The following is a 23073-nucleotide window of genomic DNA, read 5'->3' as shown; positions in this document are numbered from 1 at the left end:
TCCCTGAAAGGCAATGAAAACAAACACCTCCAAATAGCATTTTTGTTCTGTGTGGAAACATCTCCATTGCAGCTATTTTGATATATGAAACTGTCAGCAATAAATATATTTTTTTCAAAGAAAGAGCTTTTCAGGTTAATGTGGTTTTGTCTGCAAACTCAGATAAAGGAGGCAGACACCTCCTGATACTTTTCCCCAGCACAGTATTCAGTGCTTATTAGTAAATCAAAATTAGGTGCCCCATGATTTTGCCATCTCCATTATTTCACCTCAGAGGAAAGCAACCCATAGATTTCTCTGTAGCATCATGTTTTCGTACAGTATTGATGAATCAGATACCAGTGATGAAGACTGGACAGAGAATAAACTGGAATGCCTGTCCCTACAAGGACCTTGACATTCCCATTAAAAGCGGTGGCTTGCTCTAATATGTCATATCATCATACTCTTCTGAGTTTTGCATCTGCCACCCAAGCCTGCTCCTCCATCTATGAACAGAATTCATTTTCCACTGCAAAGTCTGAGTAGCGGACAGGGACATCAGAGCTTTGTAATGGAAAGGGAATCTTATTCCTAGCTGATTGAATTATCCAAGTAGAACGCCAAGTCAGTGTTTGGTTATCCACCTGTAATCATCCAGCCAATACCATTCCTAGCCCAGCCTATATGAAACAGAGGATCTGAGAGGGCAGCAGAAGACTGGCAATCTGGGGAAGAAACAATCTTTGCTCTCTGATGCATGGCACCTTGTTACACAGAGGAATAACACCTTTTCTGGGAAGGGACTTTCTAATAAAGATAATGGACTATTTCAGGTTGCTTTTATAAAGAGGCATTGCTGGAATGGAAGGTACTTGGCAAGTTCTGTTTATCCTCTGGAAATTTACCCCAGGCAACAAGTTTCCTTGATGCTTATCATGAATTTCCCTTTTGTAGCACAGTGCAAGTTATTGATGCCCATAATCCTAACACAGCACTTTGAGAATTACTCCAGGCCTATTAATTTTTTAAATGAAGGATGCAGGGTATACAAGAAGTTTTACCATACTAGAATTTGAAAGTTCTGATCCAACCTATTTAGTTAATGAAAAAAAAAAAATCCAAAAACTGAGAAGCAACTGGCTGGGCTGTCTAATCCTCTACTGTCATTGTCTAGAATCAAGAATTGCTGTCCACCATGTATTACAGAACGTTAATTGCATATCTAGAAAAGTAAATGAAATCTCACAATACCTGGGTTTACAAAAGATGCCATGAGAAAAATTGAAGGAAACTGATGAACTGCAGAAATATCAAAATGCAAAGCTGTCCTCTAATGAAAGAAAAATAATTCAGTTATTTCTGTCTTTTTAACTGTGTGGCTTTAATAAACTCCAGGATGCTGTTGGGGAGGGGGAGCTATCTATGTGCCCACACAGCTTCAAGCTTATCTTCCTGTAAAATAATGAATTGCTTTAAATCCATCCCCTCCAGCATGACCCAGCTACCCAGTAACAAGGTAGAAGACTGAGTGGGTTTCCTGTGCTTGATTGCTTCTTAATCATATTCTGTGCACAAAATGCCTTCAGAAATCTATTTTACTTTGTATTGTATTCTCTGTTCAGAATGAGAATTCATTCAGCACCAAATTATTACCTGAGCAAATCAGAGTCACAAAGCCCCCTGTATATAGCAGTGCAGACATACAAAGCAAAAAAACCAATCAACATATTTTGAATGTTAAGTCCCACGTAAGAAACTGGAACAAAAAGTCATTCATTATGTTGCTTCAGAAGAACAAGTAGAAACTTACCTTTTCAGGTTATTAATTCTTTGAAAAAAGGAAAAGAAATCTAACTTCATTACCTGATACATCCTCTATTTGTATGGTTACAGTTTTAGCTCTTAATCTGTGCCTTTTCCAGATGTATTTCAAGAAAAAATGGGAAGCATCAATCATCTGGCAGTTAGCTGTGAAAATTTTCCCCAAATTTAACAGTAATGGTAAGATAGATACATCTAATTGGTGTAAATGTATGCAGGACACCAGCTGATTTAGGAGTGTTACTCTTCACAATATATCCATTCAAACAGTATTTCTTAGGTATTATTGAGTGGCATTAAATTGCTTAAGAACTTGACGTCCCTCAAGACCATCATAAAAAGCATAATTTCTTTTGCAAAATGTGTAGTACACCATTAGTAGAGTTTTCTTTTGCCTTGCTAGTTGAAGTAAACTGACTGGTGTTCTATAATTGTTTTACTTTTGTTTCTATTTGTTTTTTTTTCTCTCAAGTTTCAGTCAGATTAGCTTTGTTTGCATTGAAGATTCTGATGATAACCCATAGACTGGAAGAAATAGGCAGTCTCCCATCAGGACTCCCACAAACTCCTTTCTAAACAGAGTACAGCCCATCCCAGGGTGACAGCAGGTTCTGTTCTGTTCCACAGAAAAGTGGAAAGGAATGAGCTGGGCCTGGCATCAGAAGACCTGACTCTCAAAATGGCACATGAGTATGTCCTTTAACTCTGATTTTGGTCAAAAACTATACGCCAGAGAGAGACACTCACAAAAGCCTGAGCTGTAAGTAGAATCCTAGGAGTTTTCATCCCACTGCTTTTCCCAGCAGGAACCAAGCAGAAACAAGAGAAGACAGGTCACCTCTTGCCCCAGGGCTGCTGTTCTTCCTTTCTTGTGACAAACACCTGAAGGCCTCCAGTGACCATCCTGACAGGGGCAGTGCTTTAACAACAAATCCTGTCACTCTGCTTGACAGAGCTCAAAAGATTAAGAGGAAATAAGAGTTAGAGGACAGAAGGGAGGAAAATGTTTTCAAGAGGGGAATACCTGGCTGGGTGGGGAGGAGGGCAAGGGATGAAGCAGTTGCTGAGATGCTTCTGCACAACTCTAGTTTGGAGGATATTCATGAGCATGGGAGGGATGAGAGGGACACAGATGCTTTAGATGCTTTTACATCCATTTCTTAAAAACCAGAATTCAGGCAATTGCTGAGTGTCTTTCAGGTTCGCAAGGCGTCTTCTTTAACTTCTCTTTTCCCCATGAGATGATGAAGAGCTTATAGGAGTTTTAAACTAGGTCAAGAAGGACTTAGATGTAGAGAAAGTGTCAAATTAACCTGAGTAAAAGAAAAGACTACACTTTGGATGGAGGATAAAAGTGTCATAAAAAATATATCTGTATATGCGCGTGTGTGTGTGTCTGGTGCATGTGTGCCTATCTATATGTACAGATATATGCAGACCCATATTCATTTTATAGGCCCTACAGTGAGCCTGGGAGGTTAACGACATTCTTAACCCAAAAAGCAGTCCAGGAGTTGTGGGTGTAATTTGCACAACCTCCTCAATATGGACTCAGTGATGATATCTGTGTTATCAACATAAAGCAGTAGCACACAGGATTAAAATAAACAAAAAAACAAGCAAAAGAAAAGTGAGATTAAAGAAAACAAGAGACAAACTAACCCACTGAATGATTATATTCTGGAAGGAATGAGGAATGGAGGTAAACCTACTGCAAGGAGAATGCTTGACTGTAGCAAAAACACTCGCCAGGTTCCCTCATGGGTTTTATTTTAATAATAAATTAAATAATTTGTAGCCTCTGATTTCTCATGTCAACTTCCTTACTGTCCTAAGGAGTTCCTGTACACAATTGACCCATCTCAAGACATCTTTGTGTCAGCTGTCTGATCTCACTCACTGAGATGGCAAGGGCCAACTTAAACTTACAAGTTCTTGCCATTTCCCTTATCTGTGGCCACCTTCTTCTGCCCAAATGCTGTGGTTTGCTGTCCCTTGGATTTTCTGGTTACAGTCCAGCTTCTCAAGCATTCAGTAAACACAGTAAAAGCAGGACTTCAAGTAATTTCACATGGAGAGGAGGTAATCTTTGACATCAAGGTCAATGTATATGTATAACTGAATGCTCTTAGTTGCCATAGAAAAGGCATGTTAAACATGTCAATTATTAACTAAAGTGCAACACTTGTGCTGAAACATTCCCTCCTCACACCAAGCTTTAAAAATAAACATAACTGCGTGCAGTACAAAATGTTCAAGACATGTACTGATTCCTAGCTATTATAAATATACAAAATTTGACAATCAAGTATGGCCAAGGAGTCTGAAGGTCTTAAACCCTCTCACATATTCAGCAGAGGCCCTTTTGCTAAGTTGCTGCATGACCTGGAACTCAGGATTGGATTTTCTGCTTGTCTCATGTGCTCTCACTATGCTGGGCAGTTAAATGGGCACTCAGGAGGATTTCTGCATGGAGTTTCTGAGGTCCCTCTTGGACTGCAGACTCCCTCCGACACACAGTCTAGAAGGCTTCTTCTTGCTGACCTTCTCTGCTCTACATATGCCTTAAAAGCCCTGTGGTGGAAAAAGCAAAGTGATTTGCAGAGTGAGAGAGTGCAAAGGGCTTGGTGGGGACAGCTGGAGTGCACAGCACTTTAGGCAGTCAGCAGCTGCTCCCTGATGGCTGGAAGGTGTTTTGGGGAGCATGGGAAAGCAGTCTTCACAACATCTGATACTGTCTTGTGAGAAATTCATAATGCAGTTTTGTTGGATTGTAAAACCCTTGTTGTTTTTCATAGAATTTTCATAGTCTCAATAAATACTTCTACTAATGGTGCTGTACCTTTATTTCATATCTTCCTACAAAAGCACAGGAAATTAAAAATTTTATTAGATGATGCATCCTTTACTCCTTAATTACCAACAAAAATATAAGGACATTCTGGAATGTTGATTTTTAATGAGATGATAAAAAATATTCAGGTTGCATCAGCCATTCCAATATTACAGCAATGAAAGCCAAACATCCTCCGCTAACTTTTATGTAATGTATAACTTGTACATAATGTATCAGGTGATATGAAGCCAAAATACCTACAGAAGACTGTTTTTTTAAAGCGTACACCCTCAGACTTAACCCCTGATGAACATTTTAACAGTGCCACCCAGAAGAAACCAAAGGAATTGTGCTAAAACTCACCAAAAATCCCCACACAGTTTTCTGCAAGTTTCTTTTTATTACTGAAACCCTTCCACACTTAAATATTCTAACAGCCCCAGTGAAATAATGTCAAATCCATTGAAATCATATTGGGAACCTTTGTTTCAAACCTTTGCTGATGAGGAGGAGCAGCATAGGAGCCTCTGGCCCTCATAGCAATGGCATCAGTCTGCTAAAGTTCACAGATAACTGAACTCAAAGTAGCAATCACATGAGTACAGCAGTGGCTTCCAAGATCCAAAACAATAGACTTTCAAACTGTAAAATATTTTTCTGCAGAGAAAAGCTTTTGGGATCTGAGACTAAATGCAACCTGCTGTTGTCCTTGGAGAGGTGTATTATGGAGTGGAGGAGGAGAAAAAGGGTTTCCTGTTTGGAGGAAAAACCTGCATCCATTCATCTGCAGCTGCACTTGCTCACAAAACTAGATTACCTGCCAATAAGATAAATTCATGGACTGGTGGGCTGAGAGAAAAGGCAGTAGTGTAAAATCCAAGATAAAAACATGATATTAAAAGCATGACATTATAAGGAAATTGCTGTAAATGAAATGGCTCTGAAATCTGCTGTGTTTGGAGAATGTCTTTCTCTAGCACAGCCACACCTTTATGTAGGAACTTGTGTCCACCCTTTCAAAGCCCCACAGCTAGGAGCCAGATGAAGAGGTCTCAGCTTGGTGATGGGGCAGATGCCCTGGCTTCAGCTGAGATAGATTTAGTTTTCTTCCTAGTAGTTGGTATAGTGCTGTTTTTGGATTCAGTATGAGAATAATGCTGATATCACACTGATGGTTTAAGTGCTTATTCTAAGTAATCATTATTATTATTACTATGATTATTATTACAACCTTTGTTGTAATTATTAAGCTATTCTTGTCTCAATCCATGGTTTTAACCTCTTTCTGATTCTTCTCCAAATCCCACTGGGGGGTGGGTGGGGAGCTGAGCAAGCAGTTGTGAAGGGCTTAGTTGCTGGCTGCTGTTAAACCCAGACAAAAGAGGTTTAAAATTCTGTTGAAGGAGTAGGTAAAACAAGCTGGGGTAAATTCCACTCAGGCAGCATTAAACCTTTTGCACTCTTAAATCCCATATAAAATATTATCCTTTAAGGGACCTAAACTCCACGGCAGCCTCTGCCATGCTTTGGCATGTTCTCGTATTAACAGCAAGAGCCACACAACTCCACTCAACCACCCATTTAACTGAAGAGCTGAATAATATATTAAAAATTATAAAAAAAGCTGCACTGTTGTGAAGGTGGAGGAAGAGCAGATCCTTCAGTAAGTGCTAATTGTCCCAAAGAAACTCTTTCTAATGTCTCAAGGCAGGAAAGTTTATTAGCAGGTACAGTAAAAGCTGGCAGGAGGCACTTTATTTCATGTTTCCATCTGCCAGTTATATTTCATGAAATGGAAGATTGTCCTTTCACCCCATAAATTCACCTTTTTTACTGCATAAATTTTACATTAAATACTAATAACATTGTTTCAGGGGATCAGCCAAAGAACATAACTGGCAATTAAAGAGCACCAATTATATCATAATTTTCTCTGTTGACTTATTTCAACAGATTACTGAATTTCTATTGAAATGGTATTCTGAAGGGGCTTAGAAATGTTTTAAGCATATGTTCCAGGGCTACAGTCCCAGCACTGAATACTAATACTCCAGTTTGAGATGTGTGCTCTCATGTGTCACAGATATCATAGTTTCTGTTCATTTTCCATGAATTATTGAAATTAAGAATTACTTCCTGTTTTCTTTATCAAACTAACACTTACTACCAGCAGAGCTGGAAGGAGTAAAATCCAGGAAATGTGCTGTAGTAGATAAGAATTGAAAGCAGTGTGTTGAGGATGGTACCTGCATTTACATATTTGTATTTTATTAAGTAATTGAAAGAGCCTGCCCGTGTTGTATAATTCATGCATCATAAATAAACACAAACCAGATAACTGGAAGCAAAGGCTCACACAGTAGCAACAATTCATTCCTCCCCCACAGTGACTGTCTGGGCAATGCTCCATTTTGTCCTGCAAAATTCCCACTACCCACACCTTCTAAGGATTGTTTCAGCTCACTGGGAAATACTATACAAGGTCTTCTTAGGGTCAAGAAGTAAAAACAAGAGGTATGAGAGTGCACACAAATGCAAAAGTTTAATTTAATCTTTGGAATTTGATTTGTGTACTGCATGGATTTCTGAATAGCAGGAGTATGAGGAAAAACAGTAGTGAATAATGTCAGTTTCACAGCCAGTGTAAATCAGATTGTACACAGGTCCAGAGGCAATATGTAGCTATTTAAAGGTGTTCATGGGTTTATATCACCTGCCAGTAACTTAAAAAGGCAGCCCAAAGCTATGAGTCTAAAGTAGTATGTAGCAATGTAAATCAGTGCTTTTTTCCAGCTTTAGGCACCTTGAAAAATATGGAAGTATCTGTGCAGATTTATGTAAAAAATATGAAGAACAGAAAGAGTTCAGAACAAAACCTTGCTCTTTGCATGGAAGGTGCCAAGAGGTAGCAATTGATGATCAAGTTGTCCAACACTTGCTCAAGACTCCTGTGTAACGCAGCTGGGGGGTTTGGATGGAGATGGACTTAAATTACTGTGGAGAATTCCAGAGCTCTCTCCAATATGCACCACAGTGTTTGAGCTCTCCATACTGTTAATACCTAGGCAAAATAAATTAAAATACATTTTCAATTAAAAATCTCAAACAAAAAAAATCTCGCTTTTTCCTTTAATGCAGATTTACTGCAAATTAGTTTCAATATTACACGTGAGCTTTCACATATTGCATATACTCAGAGAAAAATTATGTTGAAAATATCCAAATCTTCTGTCAAAATTTCAGAAGAGCCAAGCTTAGAACCTGAAACCAAAGCATATTAAATTGATAAAGTGTTTTTCAACAACAGTTTTCCTTTCTAACAGTTGTCTTTGATTCCCTTATTTAGTCTAGACTGCTGCTATAACTACATCATGTGACATCCAGAAAAAAAGGGCAAAGACAATTTGCTTTCCTCTCCCAATCTGTCAATGAAAACAAGATACTGGAAGATGAGGCACACTAACTAGAATTCTGAAAATTATGGCAACAGGAAGGAAAGGTCTCAGCTCTCTGAACAGCAGTAGAATCTAGTTAATAAACAAAAATCATTAAACGTAAAACACGGCCTGATATACAGAAAAATGAATTTATCCCATATATTTATTGTACTTATGTTAATTATTTAGGTATATTTTTAGGAATTTTATTTATATCTATATTTTTGTAAGCTTTATGGCTTCAATGTCTAACAACTTTTACCTCTACCAATAATTTTCATACTGCAAAACTAAATGAATTTTTTTTTCCAGTGAGTGTGAACAGCTAAATATCCCAGATCACAATCTTATCCAGACAATCCAGATTAAATAAACTATGCATCTTGATGAGAGAGAACAATTTTTAACAGTCTCTGGAGGCAAGAAGTATTTTTCCAGGCTGGTCTACATGGTGTAGAACAGGTTAAGAAGACTTCCTCTCAGACTTTCAGTTTTGTAGGACTGACATGTATGAGTCTGTGCTCCCTTCATTTTTTCTGCAGCCAGTATTTTTGAAAGCAGGTTTGTTTCAAATGGTCTCTAGGTCTCAGTTTTCTCTTTTTCTAAAAATATAATTCCCATTTTTCTCACCCCTCATTTACAAAGTCTGACTTGCCATTTTGCATTCGTTCATAGCACAGCATGACAAAGAACTGCCAGCAGGAAACAAGGATTAAGGGCTTGACTTTTCTCAAGTTAGCTAAAAGTGAATATTTTATTTTTCTCACTCCAAAAACCCCCAAGCGTCTGATACATACTTTCCAAGGACACCAAAATATTTCATTATGTATTTTAGACAGCTATAAATATATTTTACTTACCAAAACCAGTGGATGTTTCTTCTCCTAAAACCATCCTGGGCTCTTGGTTAAGTCTATATTCAGATATTCTTTAAAGAACCCTTTTGATTCCCTTTTTTAAAAAAAGAAAACTTATTACAGAGTAAATGTTTGTCCCAGTTGCTTCATTTAAGTGAGAATTGTGTTTGAGTACAAGAATTCATTCTAATACAACCCAGCAATTTGTGTTTCAGGGGATATTTTTTGAATGTTTTTATTACATTTGCATAAAGAAGCTGGGCCAGCTTTACAGACCTTGGGGCTTAGAAAGGCAAAAATAAATATAAATAGTAGAGACAGAAAATGCCTTTCTCTGAAAAACTAGAGAACACCTAAAGTTTGACTCATATCTCATAACACAGGGGTGCATAGAAACTTCAATTAAACCTTGCCCTGGCTCACACGAGGGTGACACCACAGCAAATCCTGCACATGGTCTGGTACTGCTGGCAAGGACAGCTGCCCAGGCAGGCTGGCTAACTGGGAAAAGTCCATGTCCCACCAGTAAACCCCAGGGGCTTTGCTGTAGGCTGGGGAGCACCACACATCATCTTAGCCCAGTGAAAGGCCTCCATGAAATGATTGCTCAGACACAATGATCTCAAGCATTTTGCCATTTCTGTGCAACAGGAGCTAATGAGGCCAGATTGGATTTGGATCATATAAAGCCAGTAATAAAAGAACTAATCTTGAAGGTTTTCTCACAAAAGCCCAATTTACCTGAGAGTTTTTTTGTGTAAAAATAGTTTATTAATATTCTACAGCAGGGAGTTTGAGGTACATGCAATCTCTGCAAACAGAACTCATTTATTTTTCACAGAGTGAAGAGAAGTCTAAAGAAATTCTCCAGTGACTCTGCTCAGCTTCGCTGGAAATACAGAATTGACTTTACCAAGTATGTTTCTGGAATAGAACTAAAGACGACGTTTGAAATTAAACTGGTGCCAAAAACCTAATTTCACACAGCCTGTAAGTCTGAACTTGAGAGGTTTCATAATTCTCCTGTCTCTTTTCAATACAGATTTGGTGTGTAGATTCAAACTGTCTCCTGAGCACAAGGAGCAATATTCAATTTGTAGCACCTGAATATTCACTTCTTCATATCCCAAACACCTGTGCAACTCAAATAATTGTTTCTCACAGGGATGTGAGAGAGTGGTACCTTAGTAGAGTTAGTGGGACAAATGAGCACTTGGACACAATGTACCAGTGCTGCTAAGATCTTGACTTCCTAAGTGCTGAGCTAACACAAACTGATAACACTGCCACTTTATCACTTGGCAGCATCTGCACACCTAATGTTCCACAATGCCATAAGTGATGATACCAGTCACCAAAAATAACATTCACACAACCAGCCATGAAGACAACACATTCGTACACCAGGCTCCTGAAAATCCAAATGTGGTTTTGAATATTTCCCAGCCTTGGAACCAAGTCTTGCTGTTGGTTATAGAAATAAACCCTGTTTCTGTTTGGTATGATCAGCCAGTGCCAAGCCAGAAGTCACTGCTTATCTACTGCGCTATTTGATTGGTGAAATGTGGGCAATCCCTGAGGATGGGCCACTACAGGCTACCAGGGTTCTCAGAGAGCTTTAATATGTGAAATTACTTCATTTCCTGACCTGGCTGCTGCTGACCCAGACAGCATATTCTCTGGATAGGCAGCTTCCCTGAGGCCCAAGACTGATAACAGAGAGACATCTCAGCAGCACAGCAAACCTGGATTTGCAGCTCAACAGTTGTTTCTTTTCTCCATTTGCCAGGGTCAAGTTTCAACCTCAGCTGGCTCAGACTCGCAGATCTAACCCACAGCATCAGGAAGCCAGCAGGCTTGAAAATAGACTCTGAATAGGTACCTTGGATTTTTTCCTCCTTTCCTAGCTCTCACAGATGGATCCTCTCCATTTGCTTATACAACAGGGCTTCTGAATCCAGGAAGCATTAAGTCATTCCTGCTTCACCCTCAAGATGTAGAAGCTTGGCCAATTTGTTTGGTCTGGTTTTGTTTTTTTATTTACTTTATGAGTTAACAAATTCTGTATGTGAGCTTTACAGCATCTCTTTATTAGAGGTACATAGTAGTAATACATCCATAAACACAATTTTTATATATTATCATCAAACCACAGGCAGCTTTGTAGTAAGTCTTACAAAACCCCCAAAAAGCTAAATGCCAGTGTTACATTTTTAATGAGAAAGACAGTCACTTTTCGTCTTCCAATTTTTTTCTCTTCTCTTTTTGAAGGATTAATATACTAGAATGAACTAACTGAAACATCCCCTCTAAGCTATTAGGTTGTGAGACAACAAAAAAAAGCATTATGAAAGCATTAGCTTAGGCAAATAATATTTATACCACAGATTAAAAGTTGTTTTAATTTCCTATACCCAAGAATAATATTGCTGGTCCTCATTTTTGGACAGAAAAATAGAAACATGTGGCTTCTCAGGATAGAAAGAAAAAAAGACTCTTCCAAATGCAATGTTCATTTCAGGTCTAGCCATACCAAATAATAGTTAGTGATTTATTGTCAGTTTGATTTATGGCATGAGCAAGGTCCTGCCAAATTACCAGTTCCTTGAACTGCAGTTTCCATTCAGCTCCTCCACAGTTCACAGGAAAGTACAGCTCAAAAGATGTGATATGGTGCCTAAAGGGACTTGATGTAAGAGAAACCAGGAGATAGCAGAGAGCAATCTGCTAAGGAAAATGTAGCTTGGCAGGAAATGCCCGGAAAATGTGAAGCAAAGGAAGACTGAATCAGACTGGAAGCCAAGGCTGTTATTTATGAAATCAAGCCTAAATTACTGCATAATGTTGTCTCTTCCAAACCAAAGGAGCAGCACATGCAAGGAAACTTGCTCAAAATAACCTTGCTGTCTTGTTGGAGACTTCCTCTCCTGAATCCCCTACTATCCTGAGCTAGGGGGTAACCTGAGGTGTCAAACACACACCCATGCATTGTGATTTAGAGCCATGGCTGCGTTCCTTTGAAGATTTATCACTGTTTGATGGGAGAAGGATCTGCAGTTAAAATCTATGTCAACAAGCAGAAGTCAAATGCAAGGATGAGGTCACATAGATAGAAGAAAACATCTGCTTTATACACTTTACAGAACATAATGACACAATGTCTTGGAGAAACAACTGTTTCACTTAATTTCACAAAATAAAAGAAGTAATGATGACTGAAAAGATGTAGCATGATTCATAACACAAGGAGAGGAAAGAAGAAATTGTTTCTAAGGCAGTATTAAGACAATACTTTGCCTGAAGCCCACGAACCACTTTCACAAACTTGCTGTTGCGAAAATGTATTTAAAAGTAAATAAATGTTTATGTGGAGTTTGGAATCTGAGCAGATAAAAGCTGATAAACAAAGACTATATTACCAATATTTAAATTTTGATAAATCTTACAATCAAAATGCCTGGGGTCCTAATTATAAGTAAATGGTGGGGTCCTAATTTTAAGTAATTTTAGTTCACCTTCACATAGCAGCCAGAAATAACCTGCAAGAAAATCTGGTTTCTAATTGCACCAGCCCATTTTTGTTGTTGTGCTGCTTAAAGTGATCAGTGGGGTTATGAGAGCACTTAGCAGTTGTAAGGGACGTGCTCCTGCAAGAGTGAAAGACGTGGCAGAAGTCACTCAGCAGAAGTGACAGTGGCAGCAGGTTGGGAACCCCATTAGAGCAGGTCCAGAGGAGGGCCATGAAGGTAAACTGAGGGCTGGAACAGCTCTCCTGTGAGGGCTGGCTGGGCCTGCTGGGGCTGGGGACATTTTGTACCAGCCTTCCAGTACCTAAATAAGGCCTACAGAAAGGGAAAGAGAGACTTTTTATGCAGGCATATGATGAAGGGGTAAGGCTTTAAACTTAAAGAAGGCAGGTTTAGATAGATATTAAGAAGAAACTCTTTACTGTGAGGGTGGTGAGGCACTGGAACAGGTTGCCCAGAGGAGTTGTGGGTACCCCATCCCTGCAAGTGTTCAAGGGCCTCTGAATAATCTGGTCTGGTGGAAGGTGTCCCTGTCCATGGCAGGGGCATCTTTGAACTAGATGATCTTTAAAGTCCCTTCAAGTCCAAACCCTTCCATGATTATACGAACCCAAAACCAGGAACAAACCCAGACACAGTTCTCTATGAAAAGCTAACAGCCTGATGTCAACTTACCCATGGTTCAGCCAGAGTTGAACAATCAGCCCCTCCCTGACAGATAACAAACTGGCAAAGGATCTGACAGAAAGTGCAGCAGCAGTATCTGCCTTTCCTTGAACTAAATTTACAAACGGGTTTCCCATTTCCTCACTATACATGTAATTTACAACCCCAACAGCTTTGTCCCTCTTACCCTACTTGTTTTATTAGTTTTTTGTTGTTGTTGGGTTTTTTTCTCTTCGGGTAAGGAATGAGTTGTCCATTTCCTTTTTCCATTTTTGGTTCCCTCATACTCTTCTTGCACCATAATTTAGCTATGATTTATTTTACAGTCCTGTTCCAAACAGGTGTCTGTTTTCTGGCTGCCCCTGCAAATATAGTTCCAGAGAGCAGATGGTAATAGTTAGCTGCCTTCTGCACCTGCATGGATGAGCGCAGATCTGAAGAACCTCTGCTGTATTTTGAGCAGCTCAGAGCAATATTTAGACAACTCTGTGGTTAAAATAAGTAGCCAACCGTATCTGGCTTGGCACTGAAACTGTGCTGATCATTAGTGGAGCTGAATTTAAGATAGAAAATGGGTTTGGCAAACTAATTTAAAGGGAGGACAATTTGGCACATCATCAGCCAAAAAGGCACCTCAGGAATGCCAGCATGAATGAACAATACCTGCCCACATCCTTCCTGTCATGTTACAGGGTCTCTTACTGCAATCACACAAATAAACTCATTTACTGTGTTTCAGACCAAGTCCAAGTGACAAGATTCAGCTAAGGATTTGGGGACATCTTAATTAAGGCCAGCAAAGCAGTGTTAATTTTCCAAACATGCTTCAGTTGGTCACTGGACCGATCTAACCTATAATGCTCTGACACAGGATAAGGAAGGTGTGGGAGAGAGATTTGAAACCTGAGGTTTTTGAAAGAGGTAATCAGCCTGAGAACTAGTGAGCTAAAAAAAGAGGGGGAGAGGGAAAAGAGAGAGAAAGAGAGGTGAGCGCGAATATTCTTCAAATCCATGCAGCATAAATGTGGGAGGCAGTTACTGAAAGAAACAAGAGAGGGGTTGGATGGGGCTTTGAGCCACCCCCCCTTCCCCCCCAGAAAAAAAAAAAAAAAAAAAAAAGGCCAAATCAGTGAAAAGTAAGAAAAAATCTGGAAATCATCATTAGAAATTTCAGTCCAGGGAAGAGCTGTACACTGAAAATATGTTTTGAGACACAAACTGAAGGAAGATATTTGTCTCTGATTGGTGCAGATCAGCAGCAGTTCTAGGCACCAGGTCAGGTATGCAGCTGCACAGCAGAAGAGTCACGTTCAAGGGGTTGGGAAAGTCCCATGTATGAACCAGATCAACATAATTCACAGGAAAAGACTCCTACCTCCACAGGCACTTATTTCTCCATGGAAGCCTTTGCCAGCTCTTCTGTGCTGAACGTTCAGGAGGTTCGTTTCTTGGTGGGATTTCTGCTCCTGGATGCTTTTCACCACACTGTAGAGCTTCCTGGGAGCTAGCACCAGTGTTAGGTACCTCACTGGGCTCTCAAAGTCAATGATTAGAGGCGTCAGGTACTTTTCCTGGGGGAATAACAAGACACCAGCATGTCAGTAGCTCTATGAACAGCATGAAGGACACTTCCTTTCTGGCATATAATTTTTTGTGATTAAAAAGAAGAATGTAGCATTAAAAAAAAACCCAAACTGTCAAATAAATAAAAACACACGATCTTTCTAAGACACTACAAAACATCAGTAGCACTCACTGGCAAAAGTGTGCACAGATTCATTAATGCAGGATTGAACTTTATATTTCAAAGGGCAATTCCATAAAAGCAGGTACTTTCTCCTGACTGCTACACTTTAGAAATTCACTGCCAAAGTAATCGCTCTTTAGATTTGAGACTCATATTATTCAGTGGGAGAGAATAAATCTCTCTAAGAGTTCTGTTAGCAGAACGGAATTATAACTCTTTAGAGGTATTACTGATTTCAATATTAATAACGCTATTCCACAAATCTATTTTTCTAATAATTTTCTGAATCTATGATCAAAATTTTTAGTCAGGTATTTCTTTTTAGACCCCACAGTTTTCTAATTCCAGGGAGAGAAGACTCTAATAACACTTCTTCAAATCCCTGTTAAGAATCACCTCACGTACAGAAAAAATAAGTACCTTGTAAAGACTGGTAGGCTTAAGTAGTTTTTCCTCTATTAGAGTTGAATAATATTTAAGACTTCCTTATCTTGAAGTTACTCTATATAATAGAAAATCTAAAAACTCATCCCTGCAATTCTATTTTGGTGGAAACAAGCAATTTCACTCAAAATTTTCTCACACGCTCTAAAACCTACGCATTTTCCCACTCTTGTTATATATAAAATTAATGGTCATTTTTAACTTGCTGATCACTTTGTTGGCACATTTGCATTGTAGGACTTCTAGTTTAGGGTTTTTTAAATGCTATTTTTATGCCAGAAAGCATGGCTTGAAGGTAGACACTGCCCAAGAGTGATTTGATCCTTGTGGAATTTATAAAAAATATTATTGGAAAGGACAGGATTCTAATACATTATAAGACTCTGTATAGACTGGAAATAGAACTAGTAAATATGTTAAATCTCAGACTCTTGGAAAAGGACCAAAGGCAAAACAATTTATTCCTTTTAATTATTAAGAAACTACTTGAAATACTTTTTTTTCCTCCTTTGCCTTGTGCTGACAAGAAATTTTGTGATGTAATGCAGCAAACTAAATCTGAGGATTCATGTTGTCATGGAAAATAGACAAATGTGAGCCAGACCATGTATTGGTCATGGATTAAACCAAAGGGCTATTTTGCCAAGTGCCTCTTGGAAATTGTCAGCAGAAACTTTTGGAAGGACTATGAGGGTGAGCGAAATGGCCTGTCATGCATCTTCAGTACATGCATTCAACAGGAACCTGGAAGTGTCTCTTTAAGAGCGCCCCTATTAATGTGACTAATTTCATGAGCCTTTGAATAAACTCATCTCCAGTGGGGAGTAGCTTTTTATCATGCATTGCGGGAAATACTAAATAACAGTATCATGCAAGATAATATTTGTTATATATCTGCAATAACTCCACTTATCTCTAGCTCTGTATTGTTATGCCTTCTCTGTGTGTGACTGACATAAAATAGTCATATGCAATTTTTAGCTCTGTAGCATTTGCTTCCATTTTGGATGAGCAGGCAATATAAAGCTGTGTGTGATTGGCCCTCTATTGCAGGGTTACTCATGTAAGAGAAGAACAAACAGGTCATCAACAATTGTCAAAAGAGGTGCACAATAGAGGGGAATAAAGGTGTAATGAAGTTTGGAAGAGTCCTTTTTCTCAGAAAGCAGTTCTTCCCCTTATTTTCTTCTTCTCCCTCAGCATTATGCACTCTTTTTTCCCCTCTTCTGCATCATAATCATGAAGATCTGTATACCAAGGATTCAACATTCAGAAGTAGGAAGGATAAAGCAGAAGTTATTTATCCCTCCTATTTCAAAGTGCAGAAGGGAGGTTGGACCAAAACCCAGAGGCACAGCTGCCAGAATTATCTTAGGCCAATACTTTAGGGAGCCAAGGGACATTGGAGGCACTGGCACATGCCCTTACCCCTTCCCTCCCCACAGGCCTTTCCTGGCCAAGGAACACTTCCCTCCTGTTCCAGATGAGATCTTACTATCCATCAGCCTTTTCCCTCACTCCTACAGCCCCTTCCTCAGCCAACAGGCTCCTGAATACCAGCTACTCCTCACTCCAGTTATCACCATGCTTCAGCTATGAGGGAAACCATTCCTCTGAAAGACGAGGCACTAGAGGTGGGTGAGAGCACCTAAAGTGTTATAAAGTGTTTGGACACAGCACAGACCAAAGTGCATTTTCCCATGGTGCTTTCAGCCTAAAGATTACTTTTGGCTGAACCAATATCAAGTGAGATCTATTCAGCTCATGTCTGCAGAGCTGCTCCAGGCTGACACTGGCAGGCCCAGAAACAAAATTCAGGGCCAAATGTGTACTTTTCTGGCTGAAATTATTAATTATTTAGAAACAAGTCTATCATAGGCAGAGCACTTCAGGAATAAGACTATCACAGGCAGAGCATTTCCTTCAATTAATTCAAATTAACATTTTGTTTATAGCACAGAGTAAGCCTTTTCCTTTTCATAGTTCAAAGTGAACCCTGGGGGTTCTAAATATGCCTCCTGGTGATTTAATTAAAAGATAAATATTCATTCAGAAAAGAAAAAGAAATAGTACGGAGAGAAGAAAAGCTACAATTTAAAAAGTGGTAACTGTGAGGAAAAGGAGCTCACTGAACAAGAAGGAAAAGGGAAACAGAAGTGACTAACAAAAGTGTATGGATTCAGGCAAAGAAGAAATGAAGGAAAAGAAGTTCTGAGTGTGGAGTTAAAGAGCAAACAATGCACAGGGAATATACTGTTTTGTACACAGAGCTGACATGACCAAGTGTCAGCCCTGACCACCAGGGTTTGCTTTGCTTTGTAGGGTGGAGGAGCAGAGCTATGATCCCACAAATGTCTGCTGTGCCCCACAACACAAGACTTCAGCATACAACAAATCCCACCCTATTCTGGGCTAAAAGGCTAACCAAAGCAAGCTTCATTACAGGAGTCAGGATCCAGCTGATGAGCCTTTGGAAGCCAGTGCCAGATCCTGATGGGGGAGCAGGGAAGCAGCCAAGTCTGATGTTTTTTGTGTGCATGAAAGCCTTGTGCATTGATGGCCTCTACCACACAATGATAGCAGTAGAAGTGGAGTATGAACTGAAGTGGATGTAGATTGCCAAAGACAGGAGATGGGATGGAATCTCATCTGAGTGAAAGCTACAGGGTGTGTCCCAATGCCAAGGTCTGTCCCTATGCCAAGGTCTGTCCCTGGGGCATTGCACAGGGCACAGGTCAATCAAAGACCACCACAGTGCTTCCCAGCCCACTTGCTGAGCTCCATATGCTTGTGAGGAAGCAGGAATGATGAGCAGCACCAGCCTCACACTGCTGTGCTGAGGTAGATCTGCTGTTGTGCTGCCTGAAATCTTGCCCACAGCACAGCCTGTACTGGCAGCAGCATGGGGGGAGAATCCCTCCTCTTCTGCTTTGGCTTCCTGGAGAGCTTCAGGTGCTCCATCATGATACATTTTCCTGCTGTCAGAGCTCCACCACAATAGTGATGCTGCCACTGAGCCAGCCTTCAGTTCCCTCTGGCATGTAATTATAATTGCCTGTAATTTCAAATGACTACAGAAAATTGTGTTTCTGTTGATGATACAGTTGTGAAGCAAGTGCTCTTCTAGCTCACATTATTTTAACTGCTTAGTTTAAAGATTTTCATCTATTAAAAACCACATCTGATGTCCTATTATTTCATACTGACCACCGAGTGTTCACAAAAACCTGTTCCATTTCACAGCTTCCTGATGATACAACTCCCTGATATCCTGTGTCTCCTTTTTTCAGTCTCCAGATCCTAATCTTTTCAACTTTAACATGGAGAAATTATACTGGCGCAAAAAGGAAAATTTTCAAGGACCAGTGGTATAAACAAATATACACCCAGTTCAAGAAATTATGACTGAAATATATTTTGCCTTTCTGTATGGTATTTGCTACTGGTTGAATGAAATAATGAATTGCAATTAAAAAAAAAAACCCAAAACCAAAAAAACAGCAAATGGAAGAGAACAGATTTATTGTCAGTATTAAAGTGCAGTGGTAAACCTGAAATTTAAGTCCCTGCCATTTAATGCAATCACTCATTTTTAAGGATGGGGGTTTCCATCCATCACCATGTCTACGGATGTCAGTGATCAGATCCAGTGCATGATGATGAGCTCTGCTGGGCATGCTCCCTTTTCAGAGTAGCTGTGTTAAATACGGTGTGAGCAAAACAAATGGGTCCAATGGATTTAGAAAGCTGAGGTATTTCTGGTGTTATCCAGTGAGTGCACACTCCATAACTGGTTTTGGACTAGGTCAGCAAGCAAGCTGATTTTCTCATTGCTTCTCACAGCAAGAAATGTTTCTTCTAGAAACGCAATAAAAGCTTTAACAGGAAGACCCCGCCTAGCTGAATATTCCCTTCTCTAAAAAATTCTTCCACAAGGACACTTCCACATAGCTTCCATTAACAGCAGGGGAAGGTAAGCACATATGGAAATATAAAACTATGCAGCCTGAAGAACTGCAACATGCATATACACTTACACAAAAATATACACCTCCACCCAGAAAGTGGAAATTTAGTAGAACAAGGATATTAAAAATCCTAAGTGATCATGTCAGGAACTCCAGACAATTTTAAATTCTCCATCTCCTGGAAGAGAGTATTAGGAAACAGTTTTATAACTTGGGTGGGGAGAAACTGCTGGATTGCAATAAAGATTCTGGGCTGATGAAACTGCTCAGCATTTCTGAGTTCCAGTCTCACTGGTTATGATGAGGTTCTGCTCATGAGTATCCCAGCTGAAGCTCAGGAAGGCAGCAATAAGTTTCAAAGCCTTAGGGTTGTTGCCAAGGAATTGGAGCATTCTCAGAGAGAAAGATGAGAGAACATAGCTGTCTCTAGTGCTCACATCTTCAGTCTTTCTGCTGTGACTGCAGGAGCTGGTGGTATGTATGGCTGTACCCAAGAAAGCCAAAGGCTGGGCCCCACTTTGAAAAGTTTGGTTTGGGCATGAGGGATTAATATAAATGTGAGGCTCAGATGTATCTGATAAAGTAATTAGTCCCTGAATTGCCCAAACCTGAGTTTCCAAAAAAAAGCAAATAAGATTTTAAGAATTTTTTTTTCACAGAAAATGTCACTTTTTCATCCAATAAACAAAATCTTAAAACCTGGATATTCCAAGAGAAATTGAACTTTAATTCAAGAAAATGGCAGTTTCAGTAATTCAAGCTTTTATTTGCCTAGATGAATCTAAATCTTCAGTTGAAATATGTTTCTCAGACATCCTGTGAGATTCTCTTGAAACATATGCTCCTTTTCCCCTAAACAAGACAGTGTTGCATCAAATAATTTTTCTTCTAAAATTTTGACCTGTGGGAGGTACAGTAAGCTTTTAGGTATCTGAAACAGACCTCTGATGAGCCCCATCAAAATCTTTTATCTTTCCACCAGAAGGCTGGATGATCAGCTACACAGCACCTTGGAACTGTTCAAAGGCTTTTGTTAACTGGTAATATAAAGATCAGAGCCAGTTTGCCTACAATCATATTCAAAAGAGGAGATACACATCAAATCCAGACAGCTGGAAAAAAATCTCTAGGCTGTATAAGTGGAAGCTGCAATGCCTGAAGCAGCTTTTCATATCTTTCACCTCTACAAAATTTTCTTGTCTTCAAAACTCTCATATGCTGCAGCCCCATGGAAACATTTACTTTCAAATACATATTTATATACCCACCCTGCCAAGGATAATGCTAGGCCTCCAAAAGAAATGGATAATCATACAAGTTTGAATTCGTTGCAGTCTGTTGCAAGCATGAAAAAGCAGCTTTCTCTTTTTTTGCCATTGATGTTCTGGTGTGGTCCGGGGTAGAGTTATCTTTCTTCCCAGAGTCTGCATGGGGCTGTATTTTGGGTTTGTGCTGATGTAACAGGGGACGTTTGTTATTGCTGAGCAGGGCTTACACACAGCCAAGGCCTTTTCAGATCCTCACCCCACCAGTGAGGGGGCTGGGGCTGCACAAGGACCTTGGAAAGGGGGGGACACAGCTGGGACAGGGGACCCCAGGTGACCAGAGGGACATCCCGGACCATGTGGCATCATGCTCAGCATACAAAGCTGGACAAAGAAGGATGAAGGGGGAACACGGAGTGTTGGCATTTCTCTTCCCAAGTCTTCTGTACATATGGTGAAGCAGAGGTTTCCTGGGGATGGCTGAACACCTCCCTACCCAGGGGAAATGGTGAATGCACTCCTTGTTCAGTTTAGCTGGTGTGCAAGGATTTTGTTTTCCATATTCATTCAACTCAGGAGTTCTCTCACTTTTACCCTTCTGATTTTCTCCCTCATCCCATAAAGAGGGAGTGAACCAGTGGCTGTATGGAGTTTAGTTGCCAGCTGGGGTTAAACCACAACAATTATGCAGATCTTTATCAGAACAATGGTATTTATCCTGAAGAATCAAGGTATCACTAAATACCAGCCTTGCCTTCCTTTCACATTCACTTCCCTGAAAAAGCCATGGGATTAGACATAAGGAAAAGTACAAGGAATCTTCATAATATGTCAGTGATTTAAAACACCTATAATGTACTTTTGATGGTAGAAGTGAATGCTGCTAAAAATTGCTTGCACATGATGTGTGGGGATACTGCTGAGTTCTGCTCGTCTGTGACGGCAATGCAAAGTGTTCAAACTGCCTGACTCCTCTCAAAGTGATTCACTCTATTTAACTAAATCTGAAAGAAATTGTGTGGCAGTACATGCATAATAGATATTTGTGCATTGAAAAAAATCATGCATATACATTACCTAAAAGGCAAACACACATCAGCCAAGCAAGGCTAACAATGATTAATCATATTCTCATTTCCATCTATCTTCCAACTTAATATGGTGGCAACATTGCTATTATCTGAAACTGAGCTAAAGTCCACAGCACTGCCTGCTGTGATTATTGATGAGCTGTGGCCTGATAAATATTTTAAGTCTTGATAAAGCCCAGTGCACTCTGAATTTTAATAACACTCAACCTTTCTCAAATCTTCATATGGGCAAGAAACTGCAGCTCATGAGACTATGCACAAAGTCTGGTCTACTGGTGAGACACAGCCAAAGCAGTGCAGGGCAGAAATCTGCTTCACAGAAATGCCACAGCCTCCTCCAAAGATGATGTAACTGGTAGCACCTTGAAAAGGACTACTTTGATCACTATGCACAAATCTTTGTCTAAGTGCTCCGAAAACGTTTTAATGCTTTCCCATTACCTGGATGGACAGAGAATTAAATATTCTCTCACTTCAGTGGCAGCTGTGATTACTCCCCAGCGCAGTGAGAGCTCATTTTCTTGGCCTGAGTTGCTGTAACTCTGCCCTGCTCTTTTGATGTGAACATTTTGATACTTGGTGAACATCCTGGTAGCTTTCTGCAGATTGCCAGCTAGGGACCATCATATTCCTAGCCTTGGTGCTGACCTCATGGACCACTCAGTAGCCTGAGGAAATCCCTAGTTGGAGCTCCACTTCCAGTCATCTCTGTAGAGTGGTACGGTGAAAGAAAACAAACTGAGCAGCTCTAGGGAAGTTTGGAAACATGTTTATGCCTAGCTGTGGCAGATACTGCTGACCAGGTTTCCTTTCAGACTCCCACAGCTCTTGAGTAACGTGCTTTGTGCTGACCACATAACATGCTGCAGGCACCCCCTTCCTTTACGAGTTTCTCTGTGAAATCCTTTGCAAATTTCAGAATTCCCTTTTTTACTTCCTGTCTCTGCAAGCAATGTCAGAGGCCACAGAAATAACTTGCCATGGGTCAGGGACCATGACTTTACACAGTGAGTCTGCATACCTAAATAAAATGCATACCTAAATAAAAAATAACAAGCAGCCTATGTGTGTGCCCAAGATGCATCAGACCAAAGCTGATTTCCAGAGGAGGGAATTGCCCTGAGGGAATGCAGGTTAATTCTGGAACAAAAAGTACTGTGGGAAAGTATTATATCCTTCCTATGGTTTTGCATTTTTTTCTGAGGCCTTTCTAAATGATGGGATATTGAAAAAGACTGGTCTGATGCAACTTTCTTCCATCACTGCAGGCTGGGGATGGGTGATCACATCTGATTCTCCTATGGGGAAGGACTGCAGGTCCCTTCTGACTGAAATAGTTCTATTCTATTCTATTCTATTCTATTCTATTCTATTCTATTCTATTCTATTCTATTCCCTAAAGGTGCCTACTCTGGAAATTGGTGCTTGTCTG

This window comes from Zonotrichia leucophrys, chromosome 2, assembly GCF_028769735.1.
Source record: "Zonotrichia leucophrys gambelii isolate GWCS_2022_RI chromosome 2, RI_Zleu_2.0, whole genome shotgun sequence".
NCBI classification, from domain to species: domain Eukaryota; kingdom Metazoa; phylum Chordata; class Aves; order Passeriformes; family Passerellidae; genus Zonotrichia; species Zonotrichia leucophrys.
The sequence above is the reverse complement of the archived record's forward strand: the minus strand, read 5'-3'. Positions refer to the sequence as shown.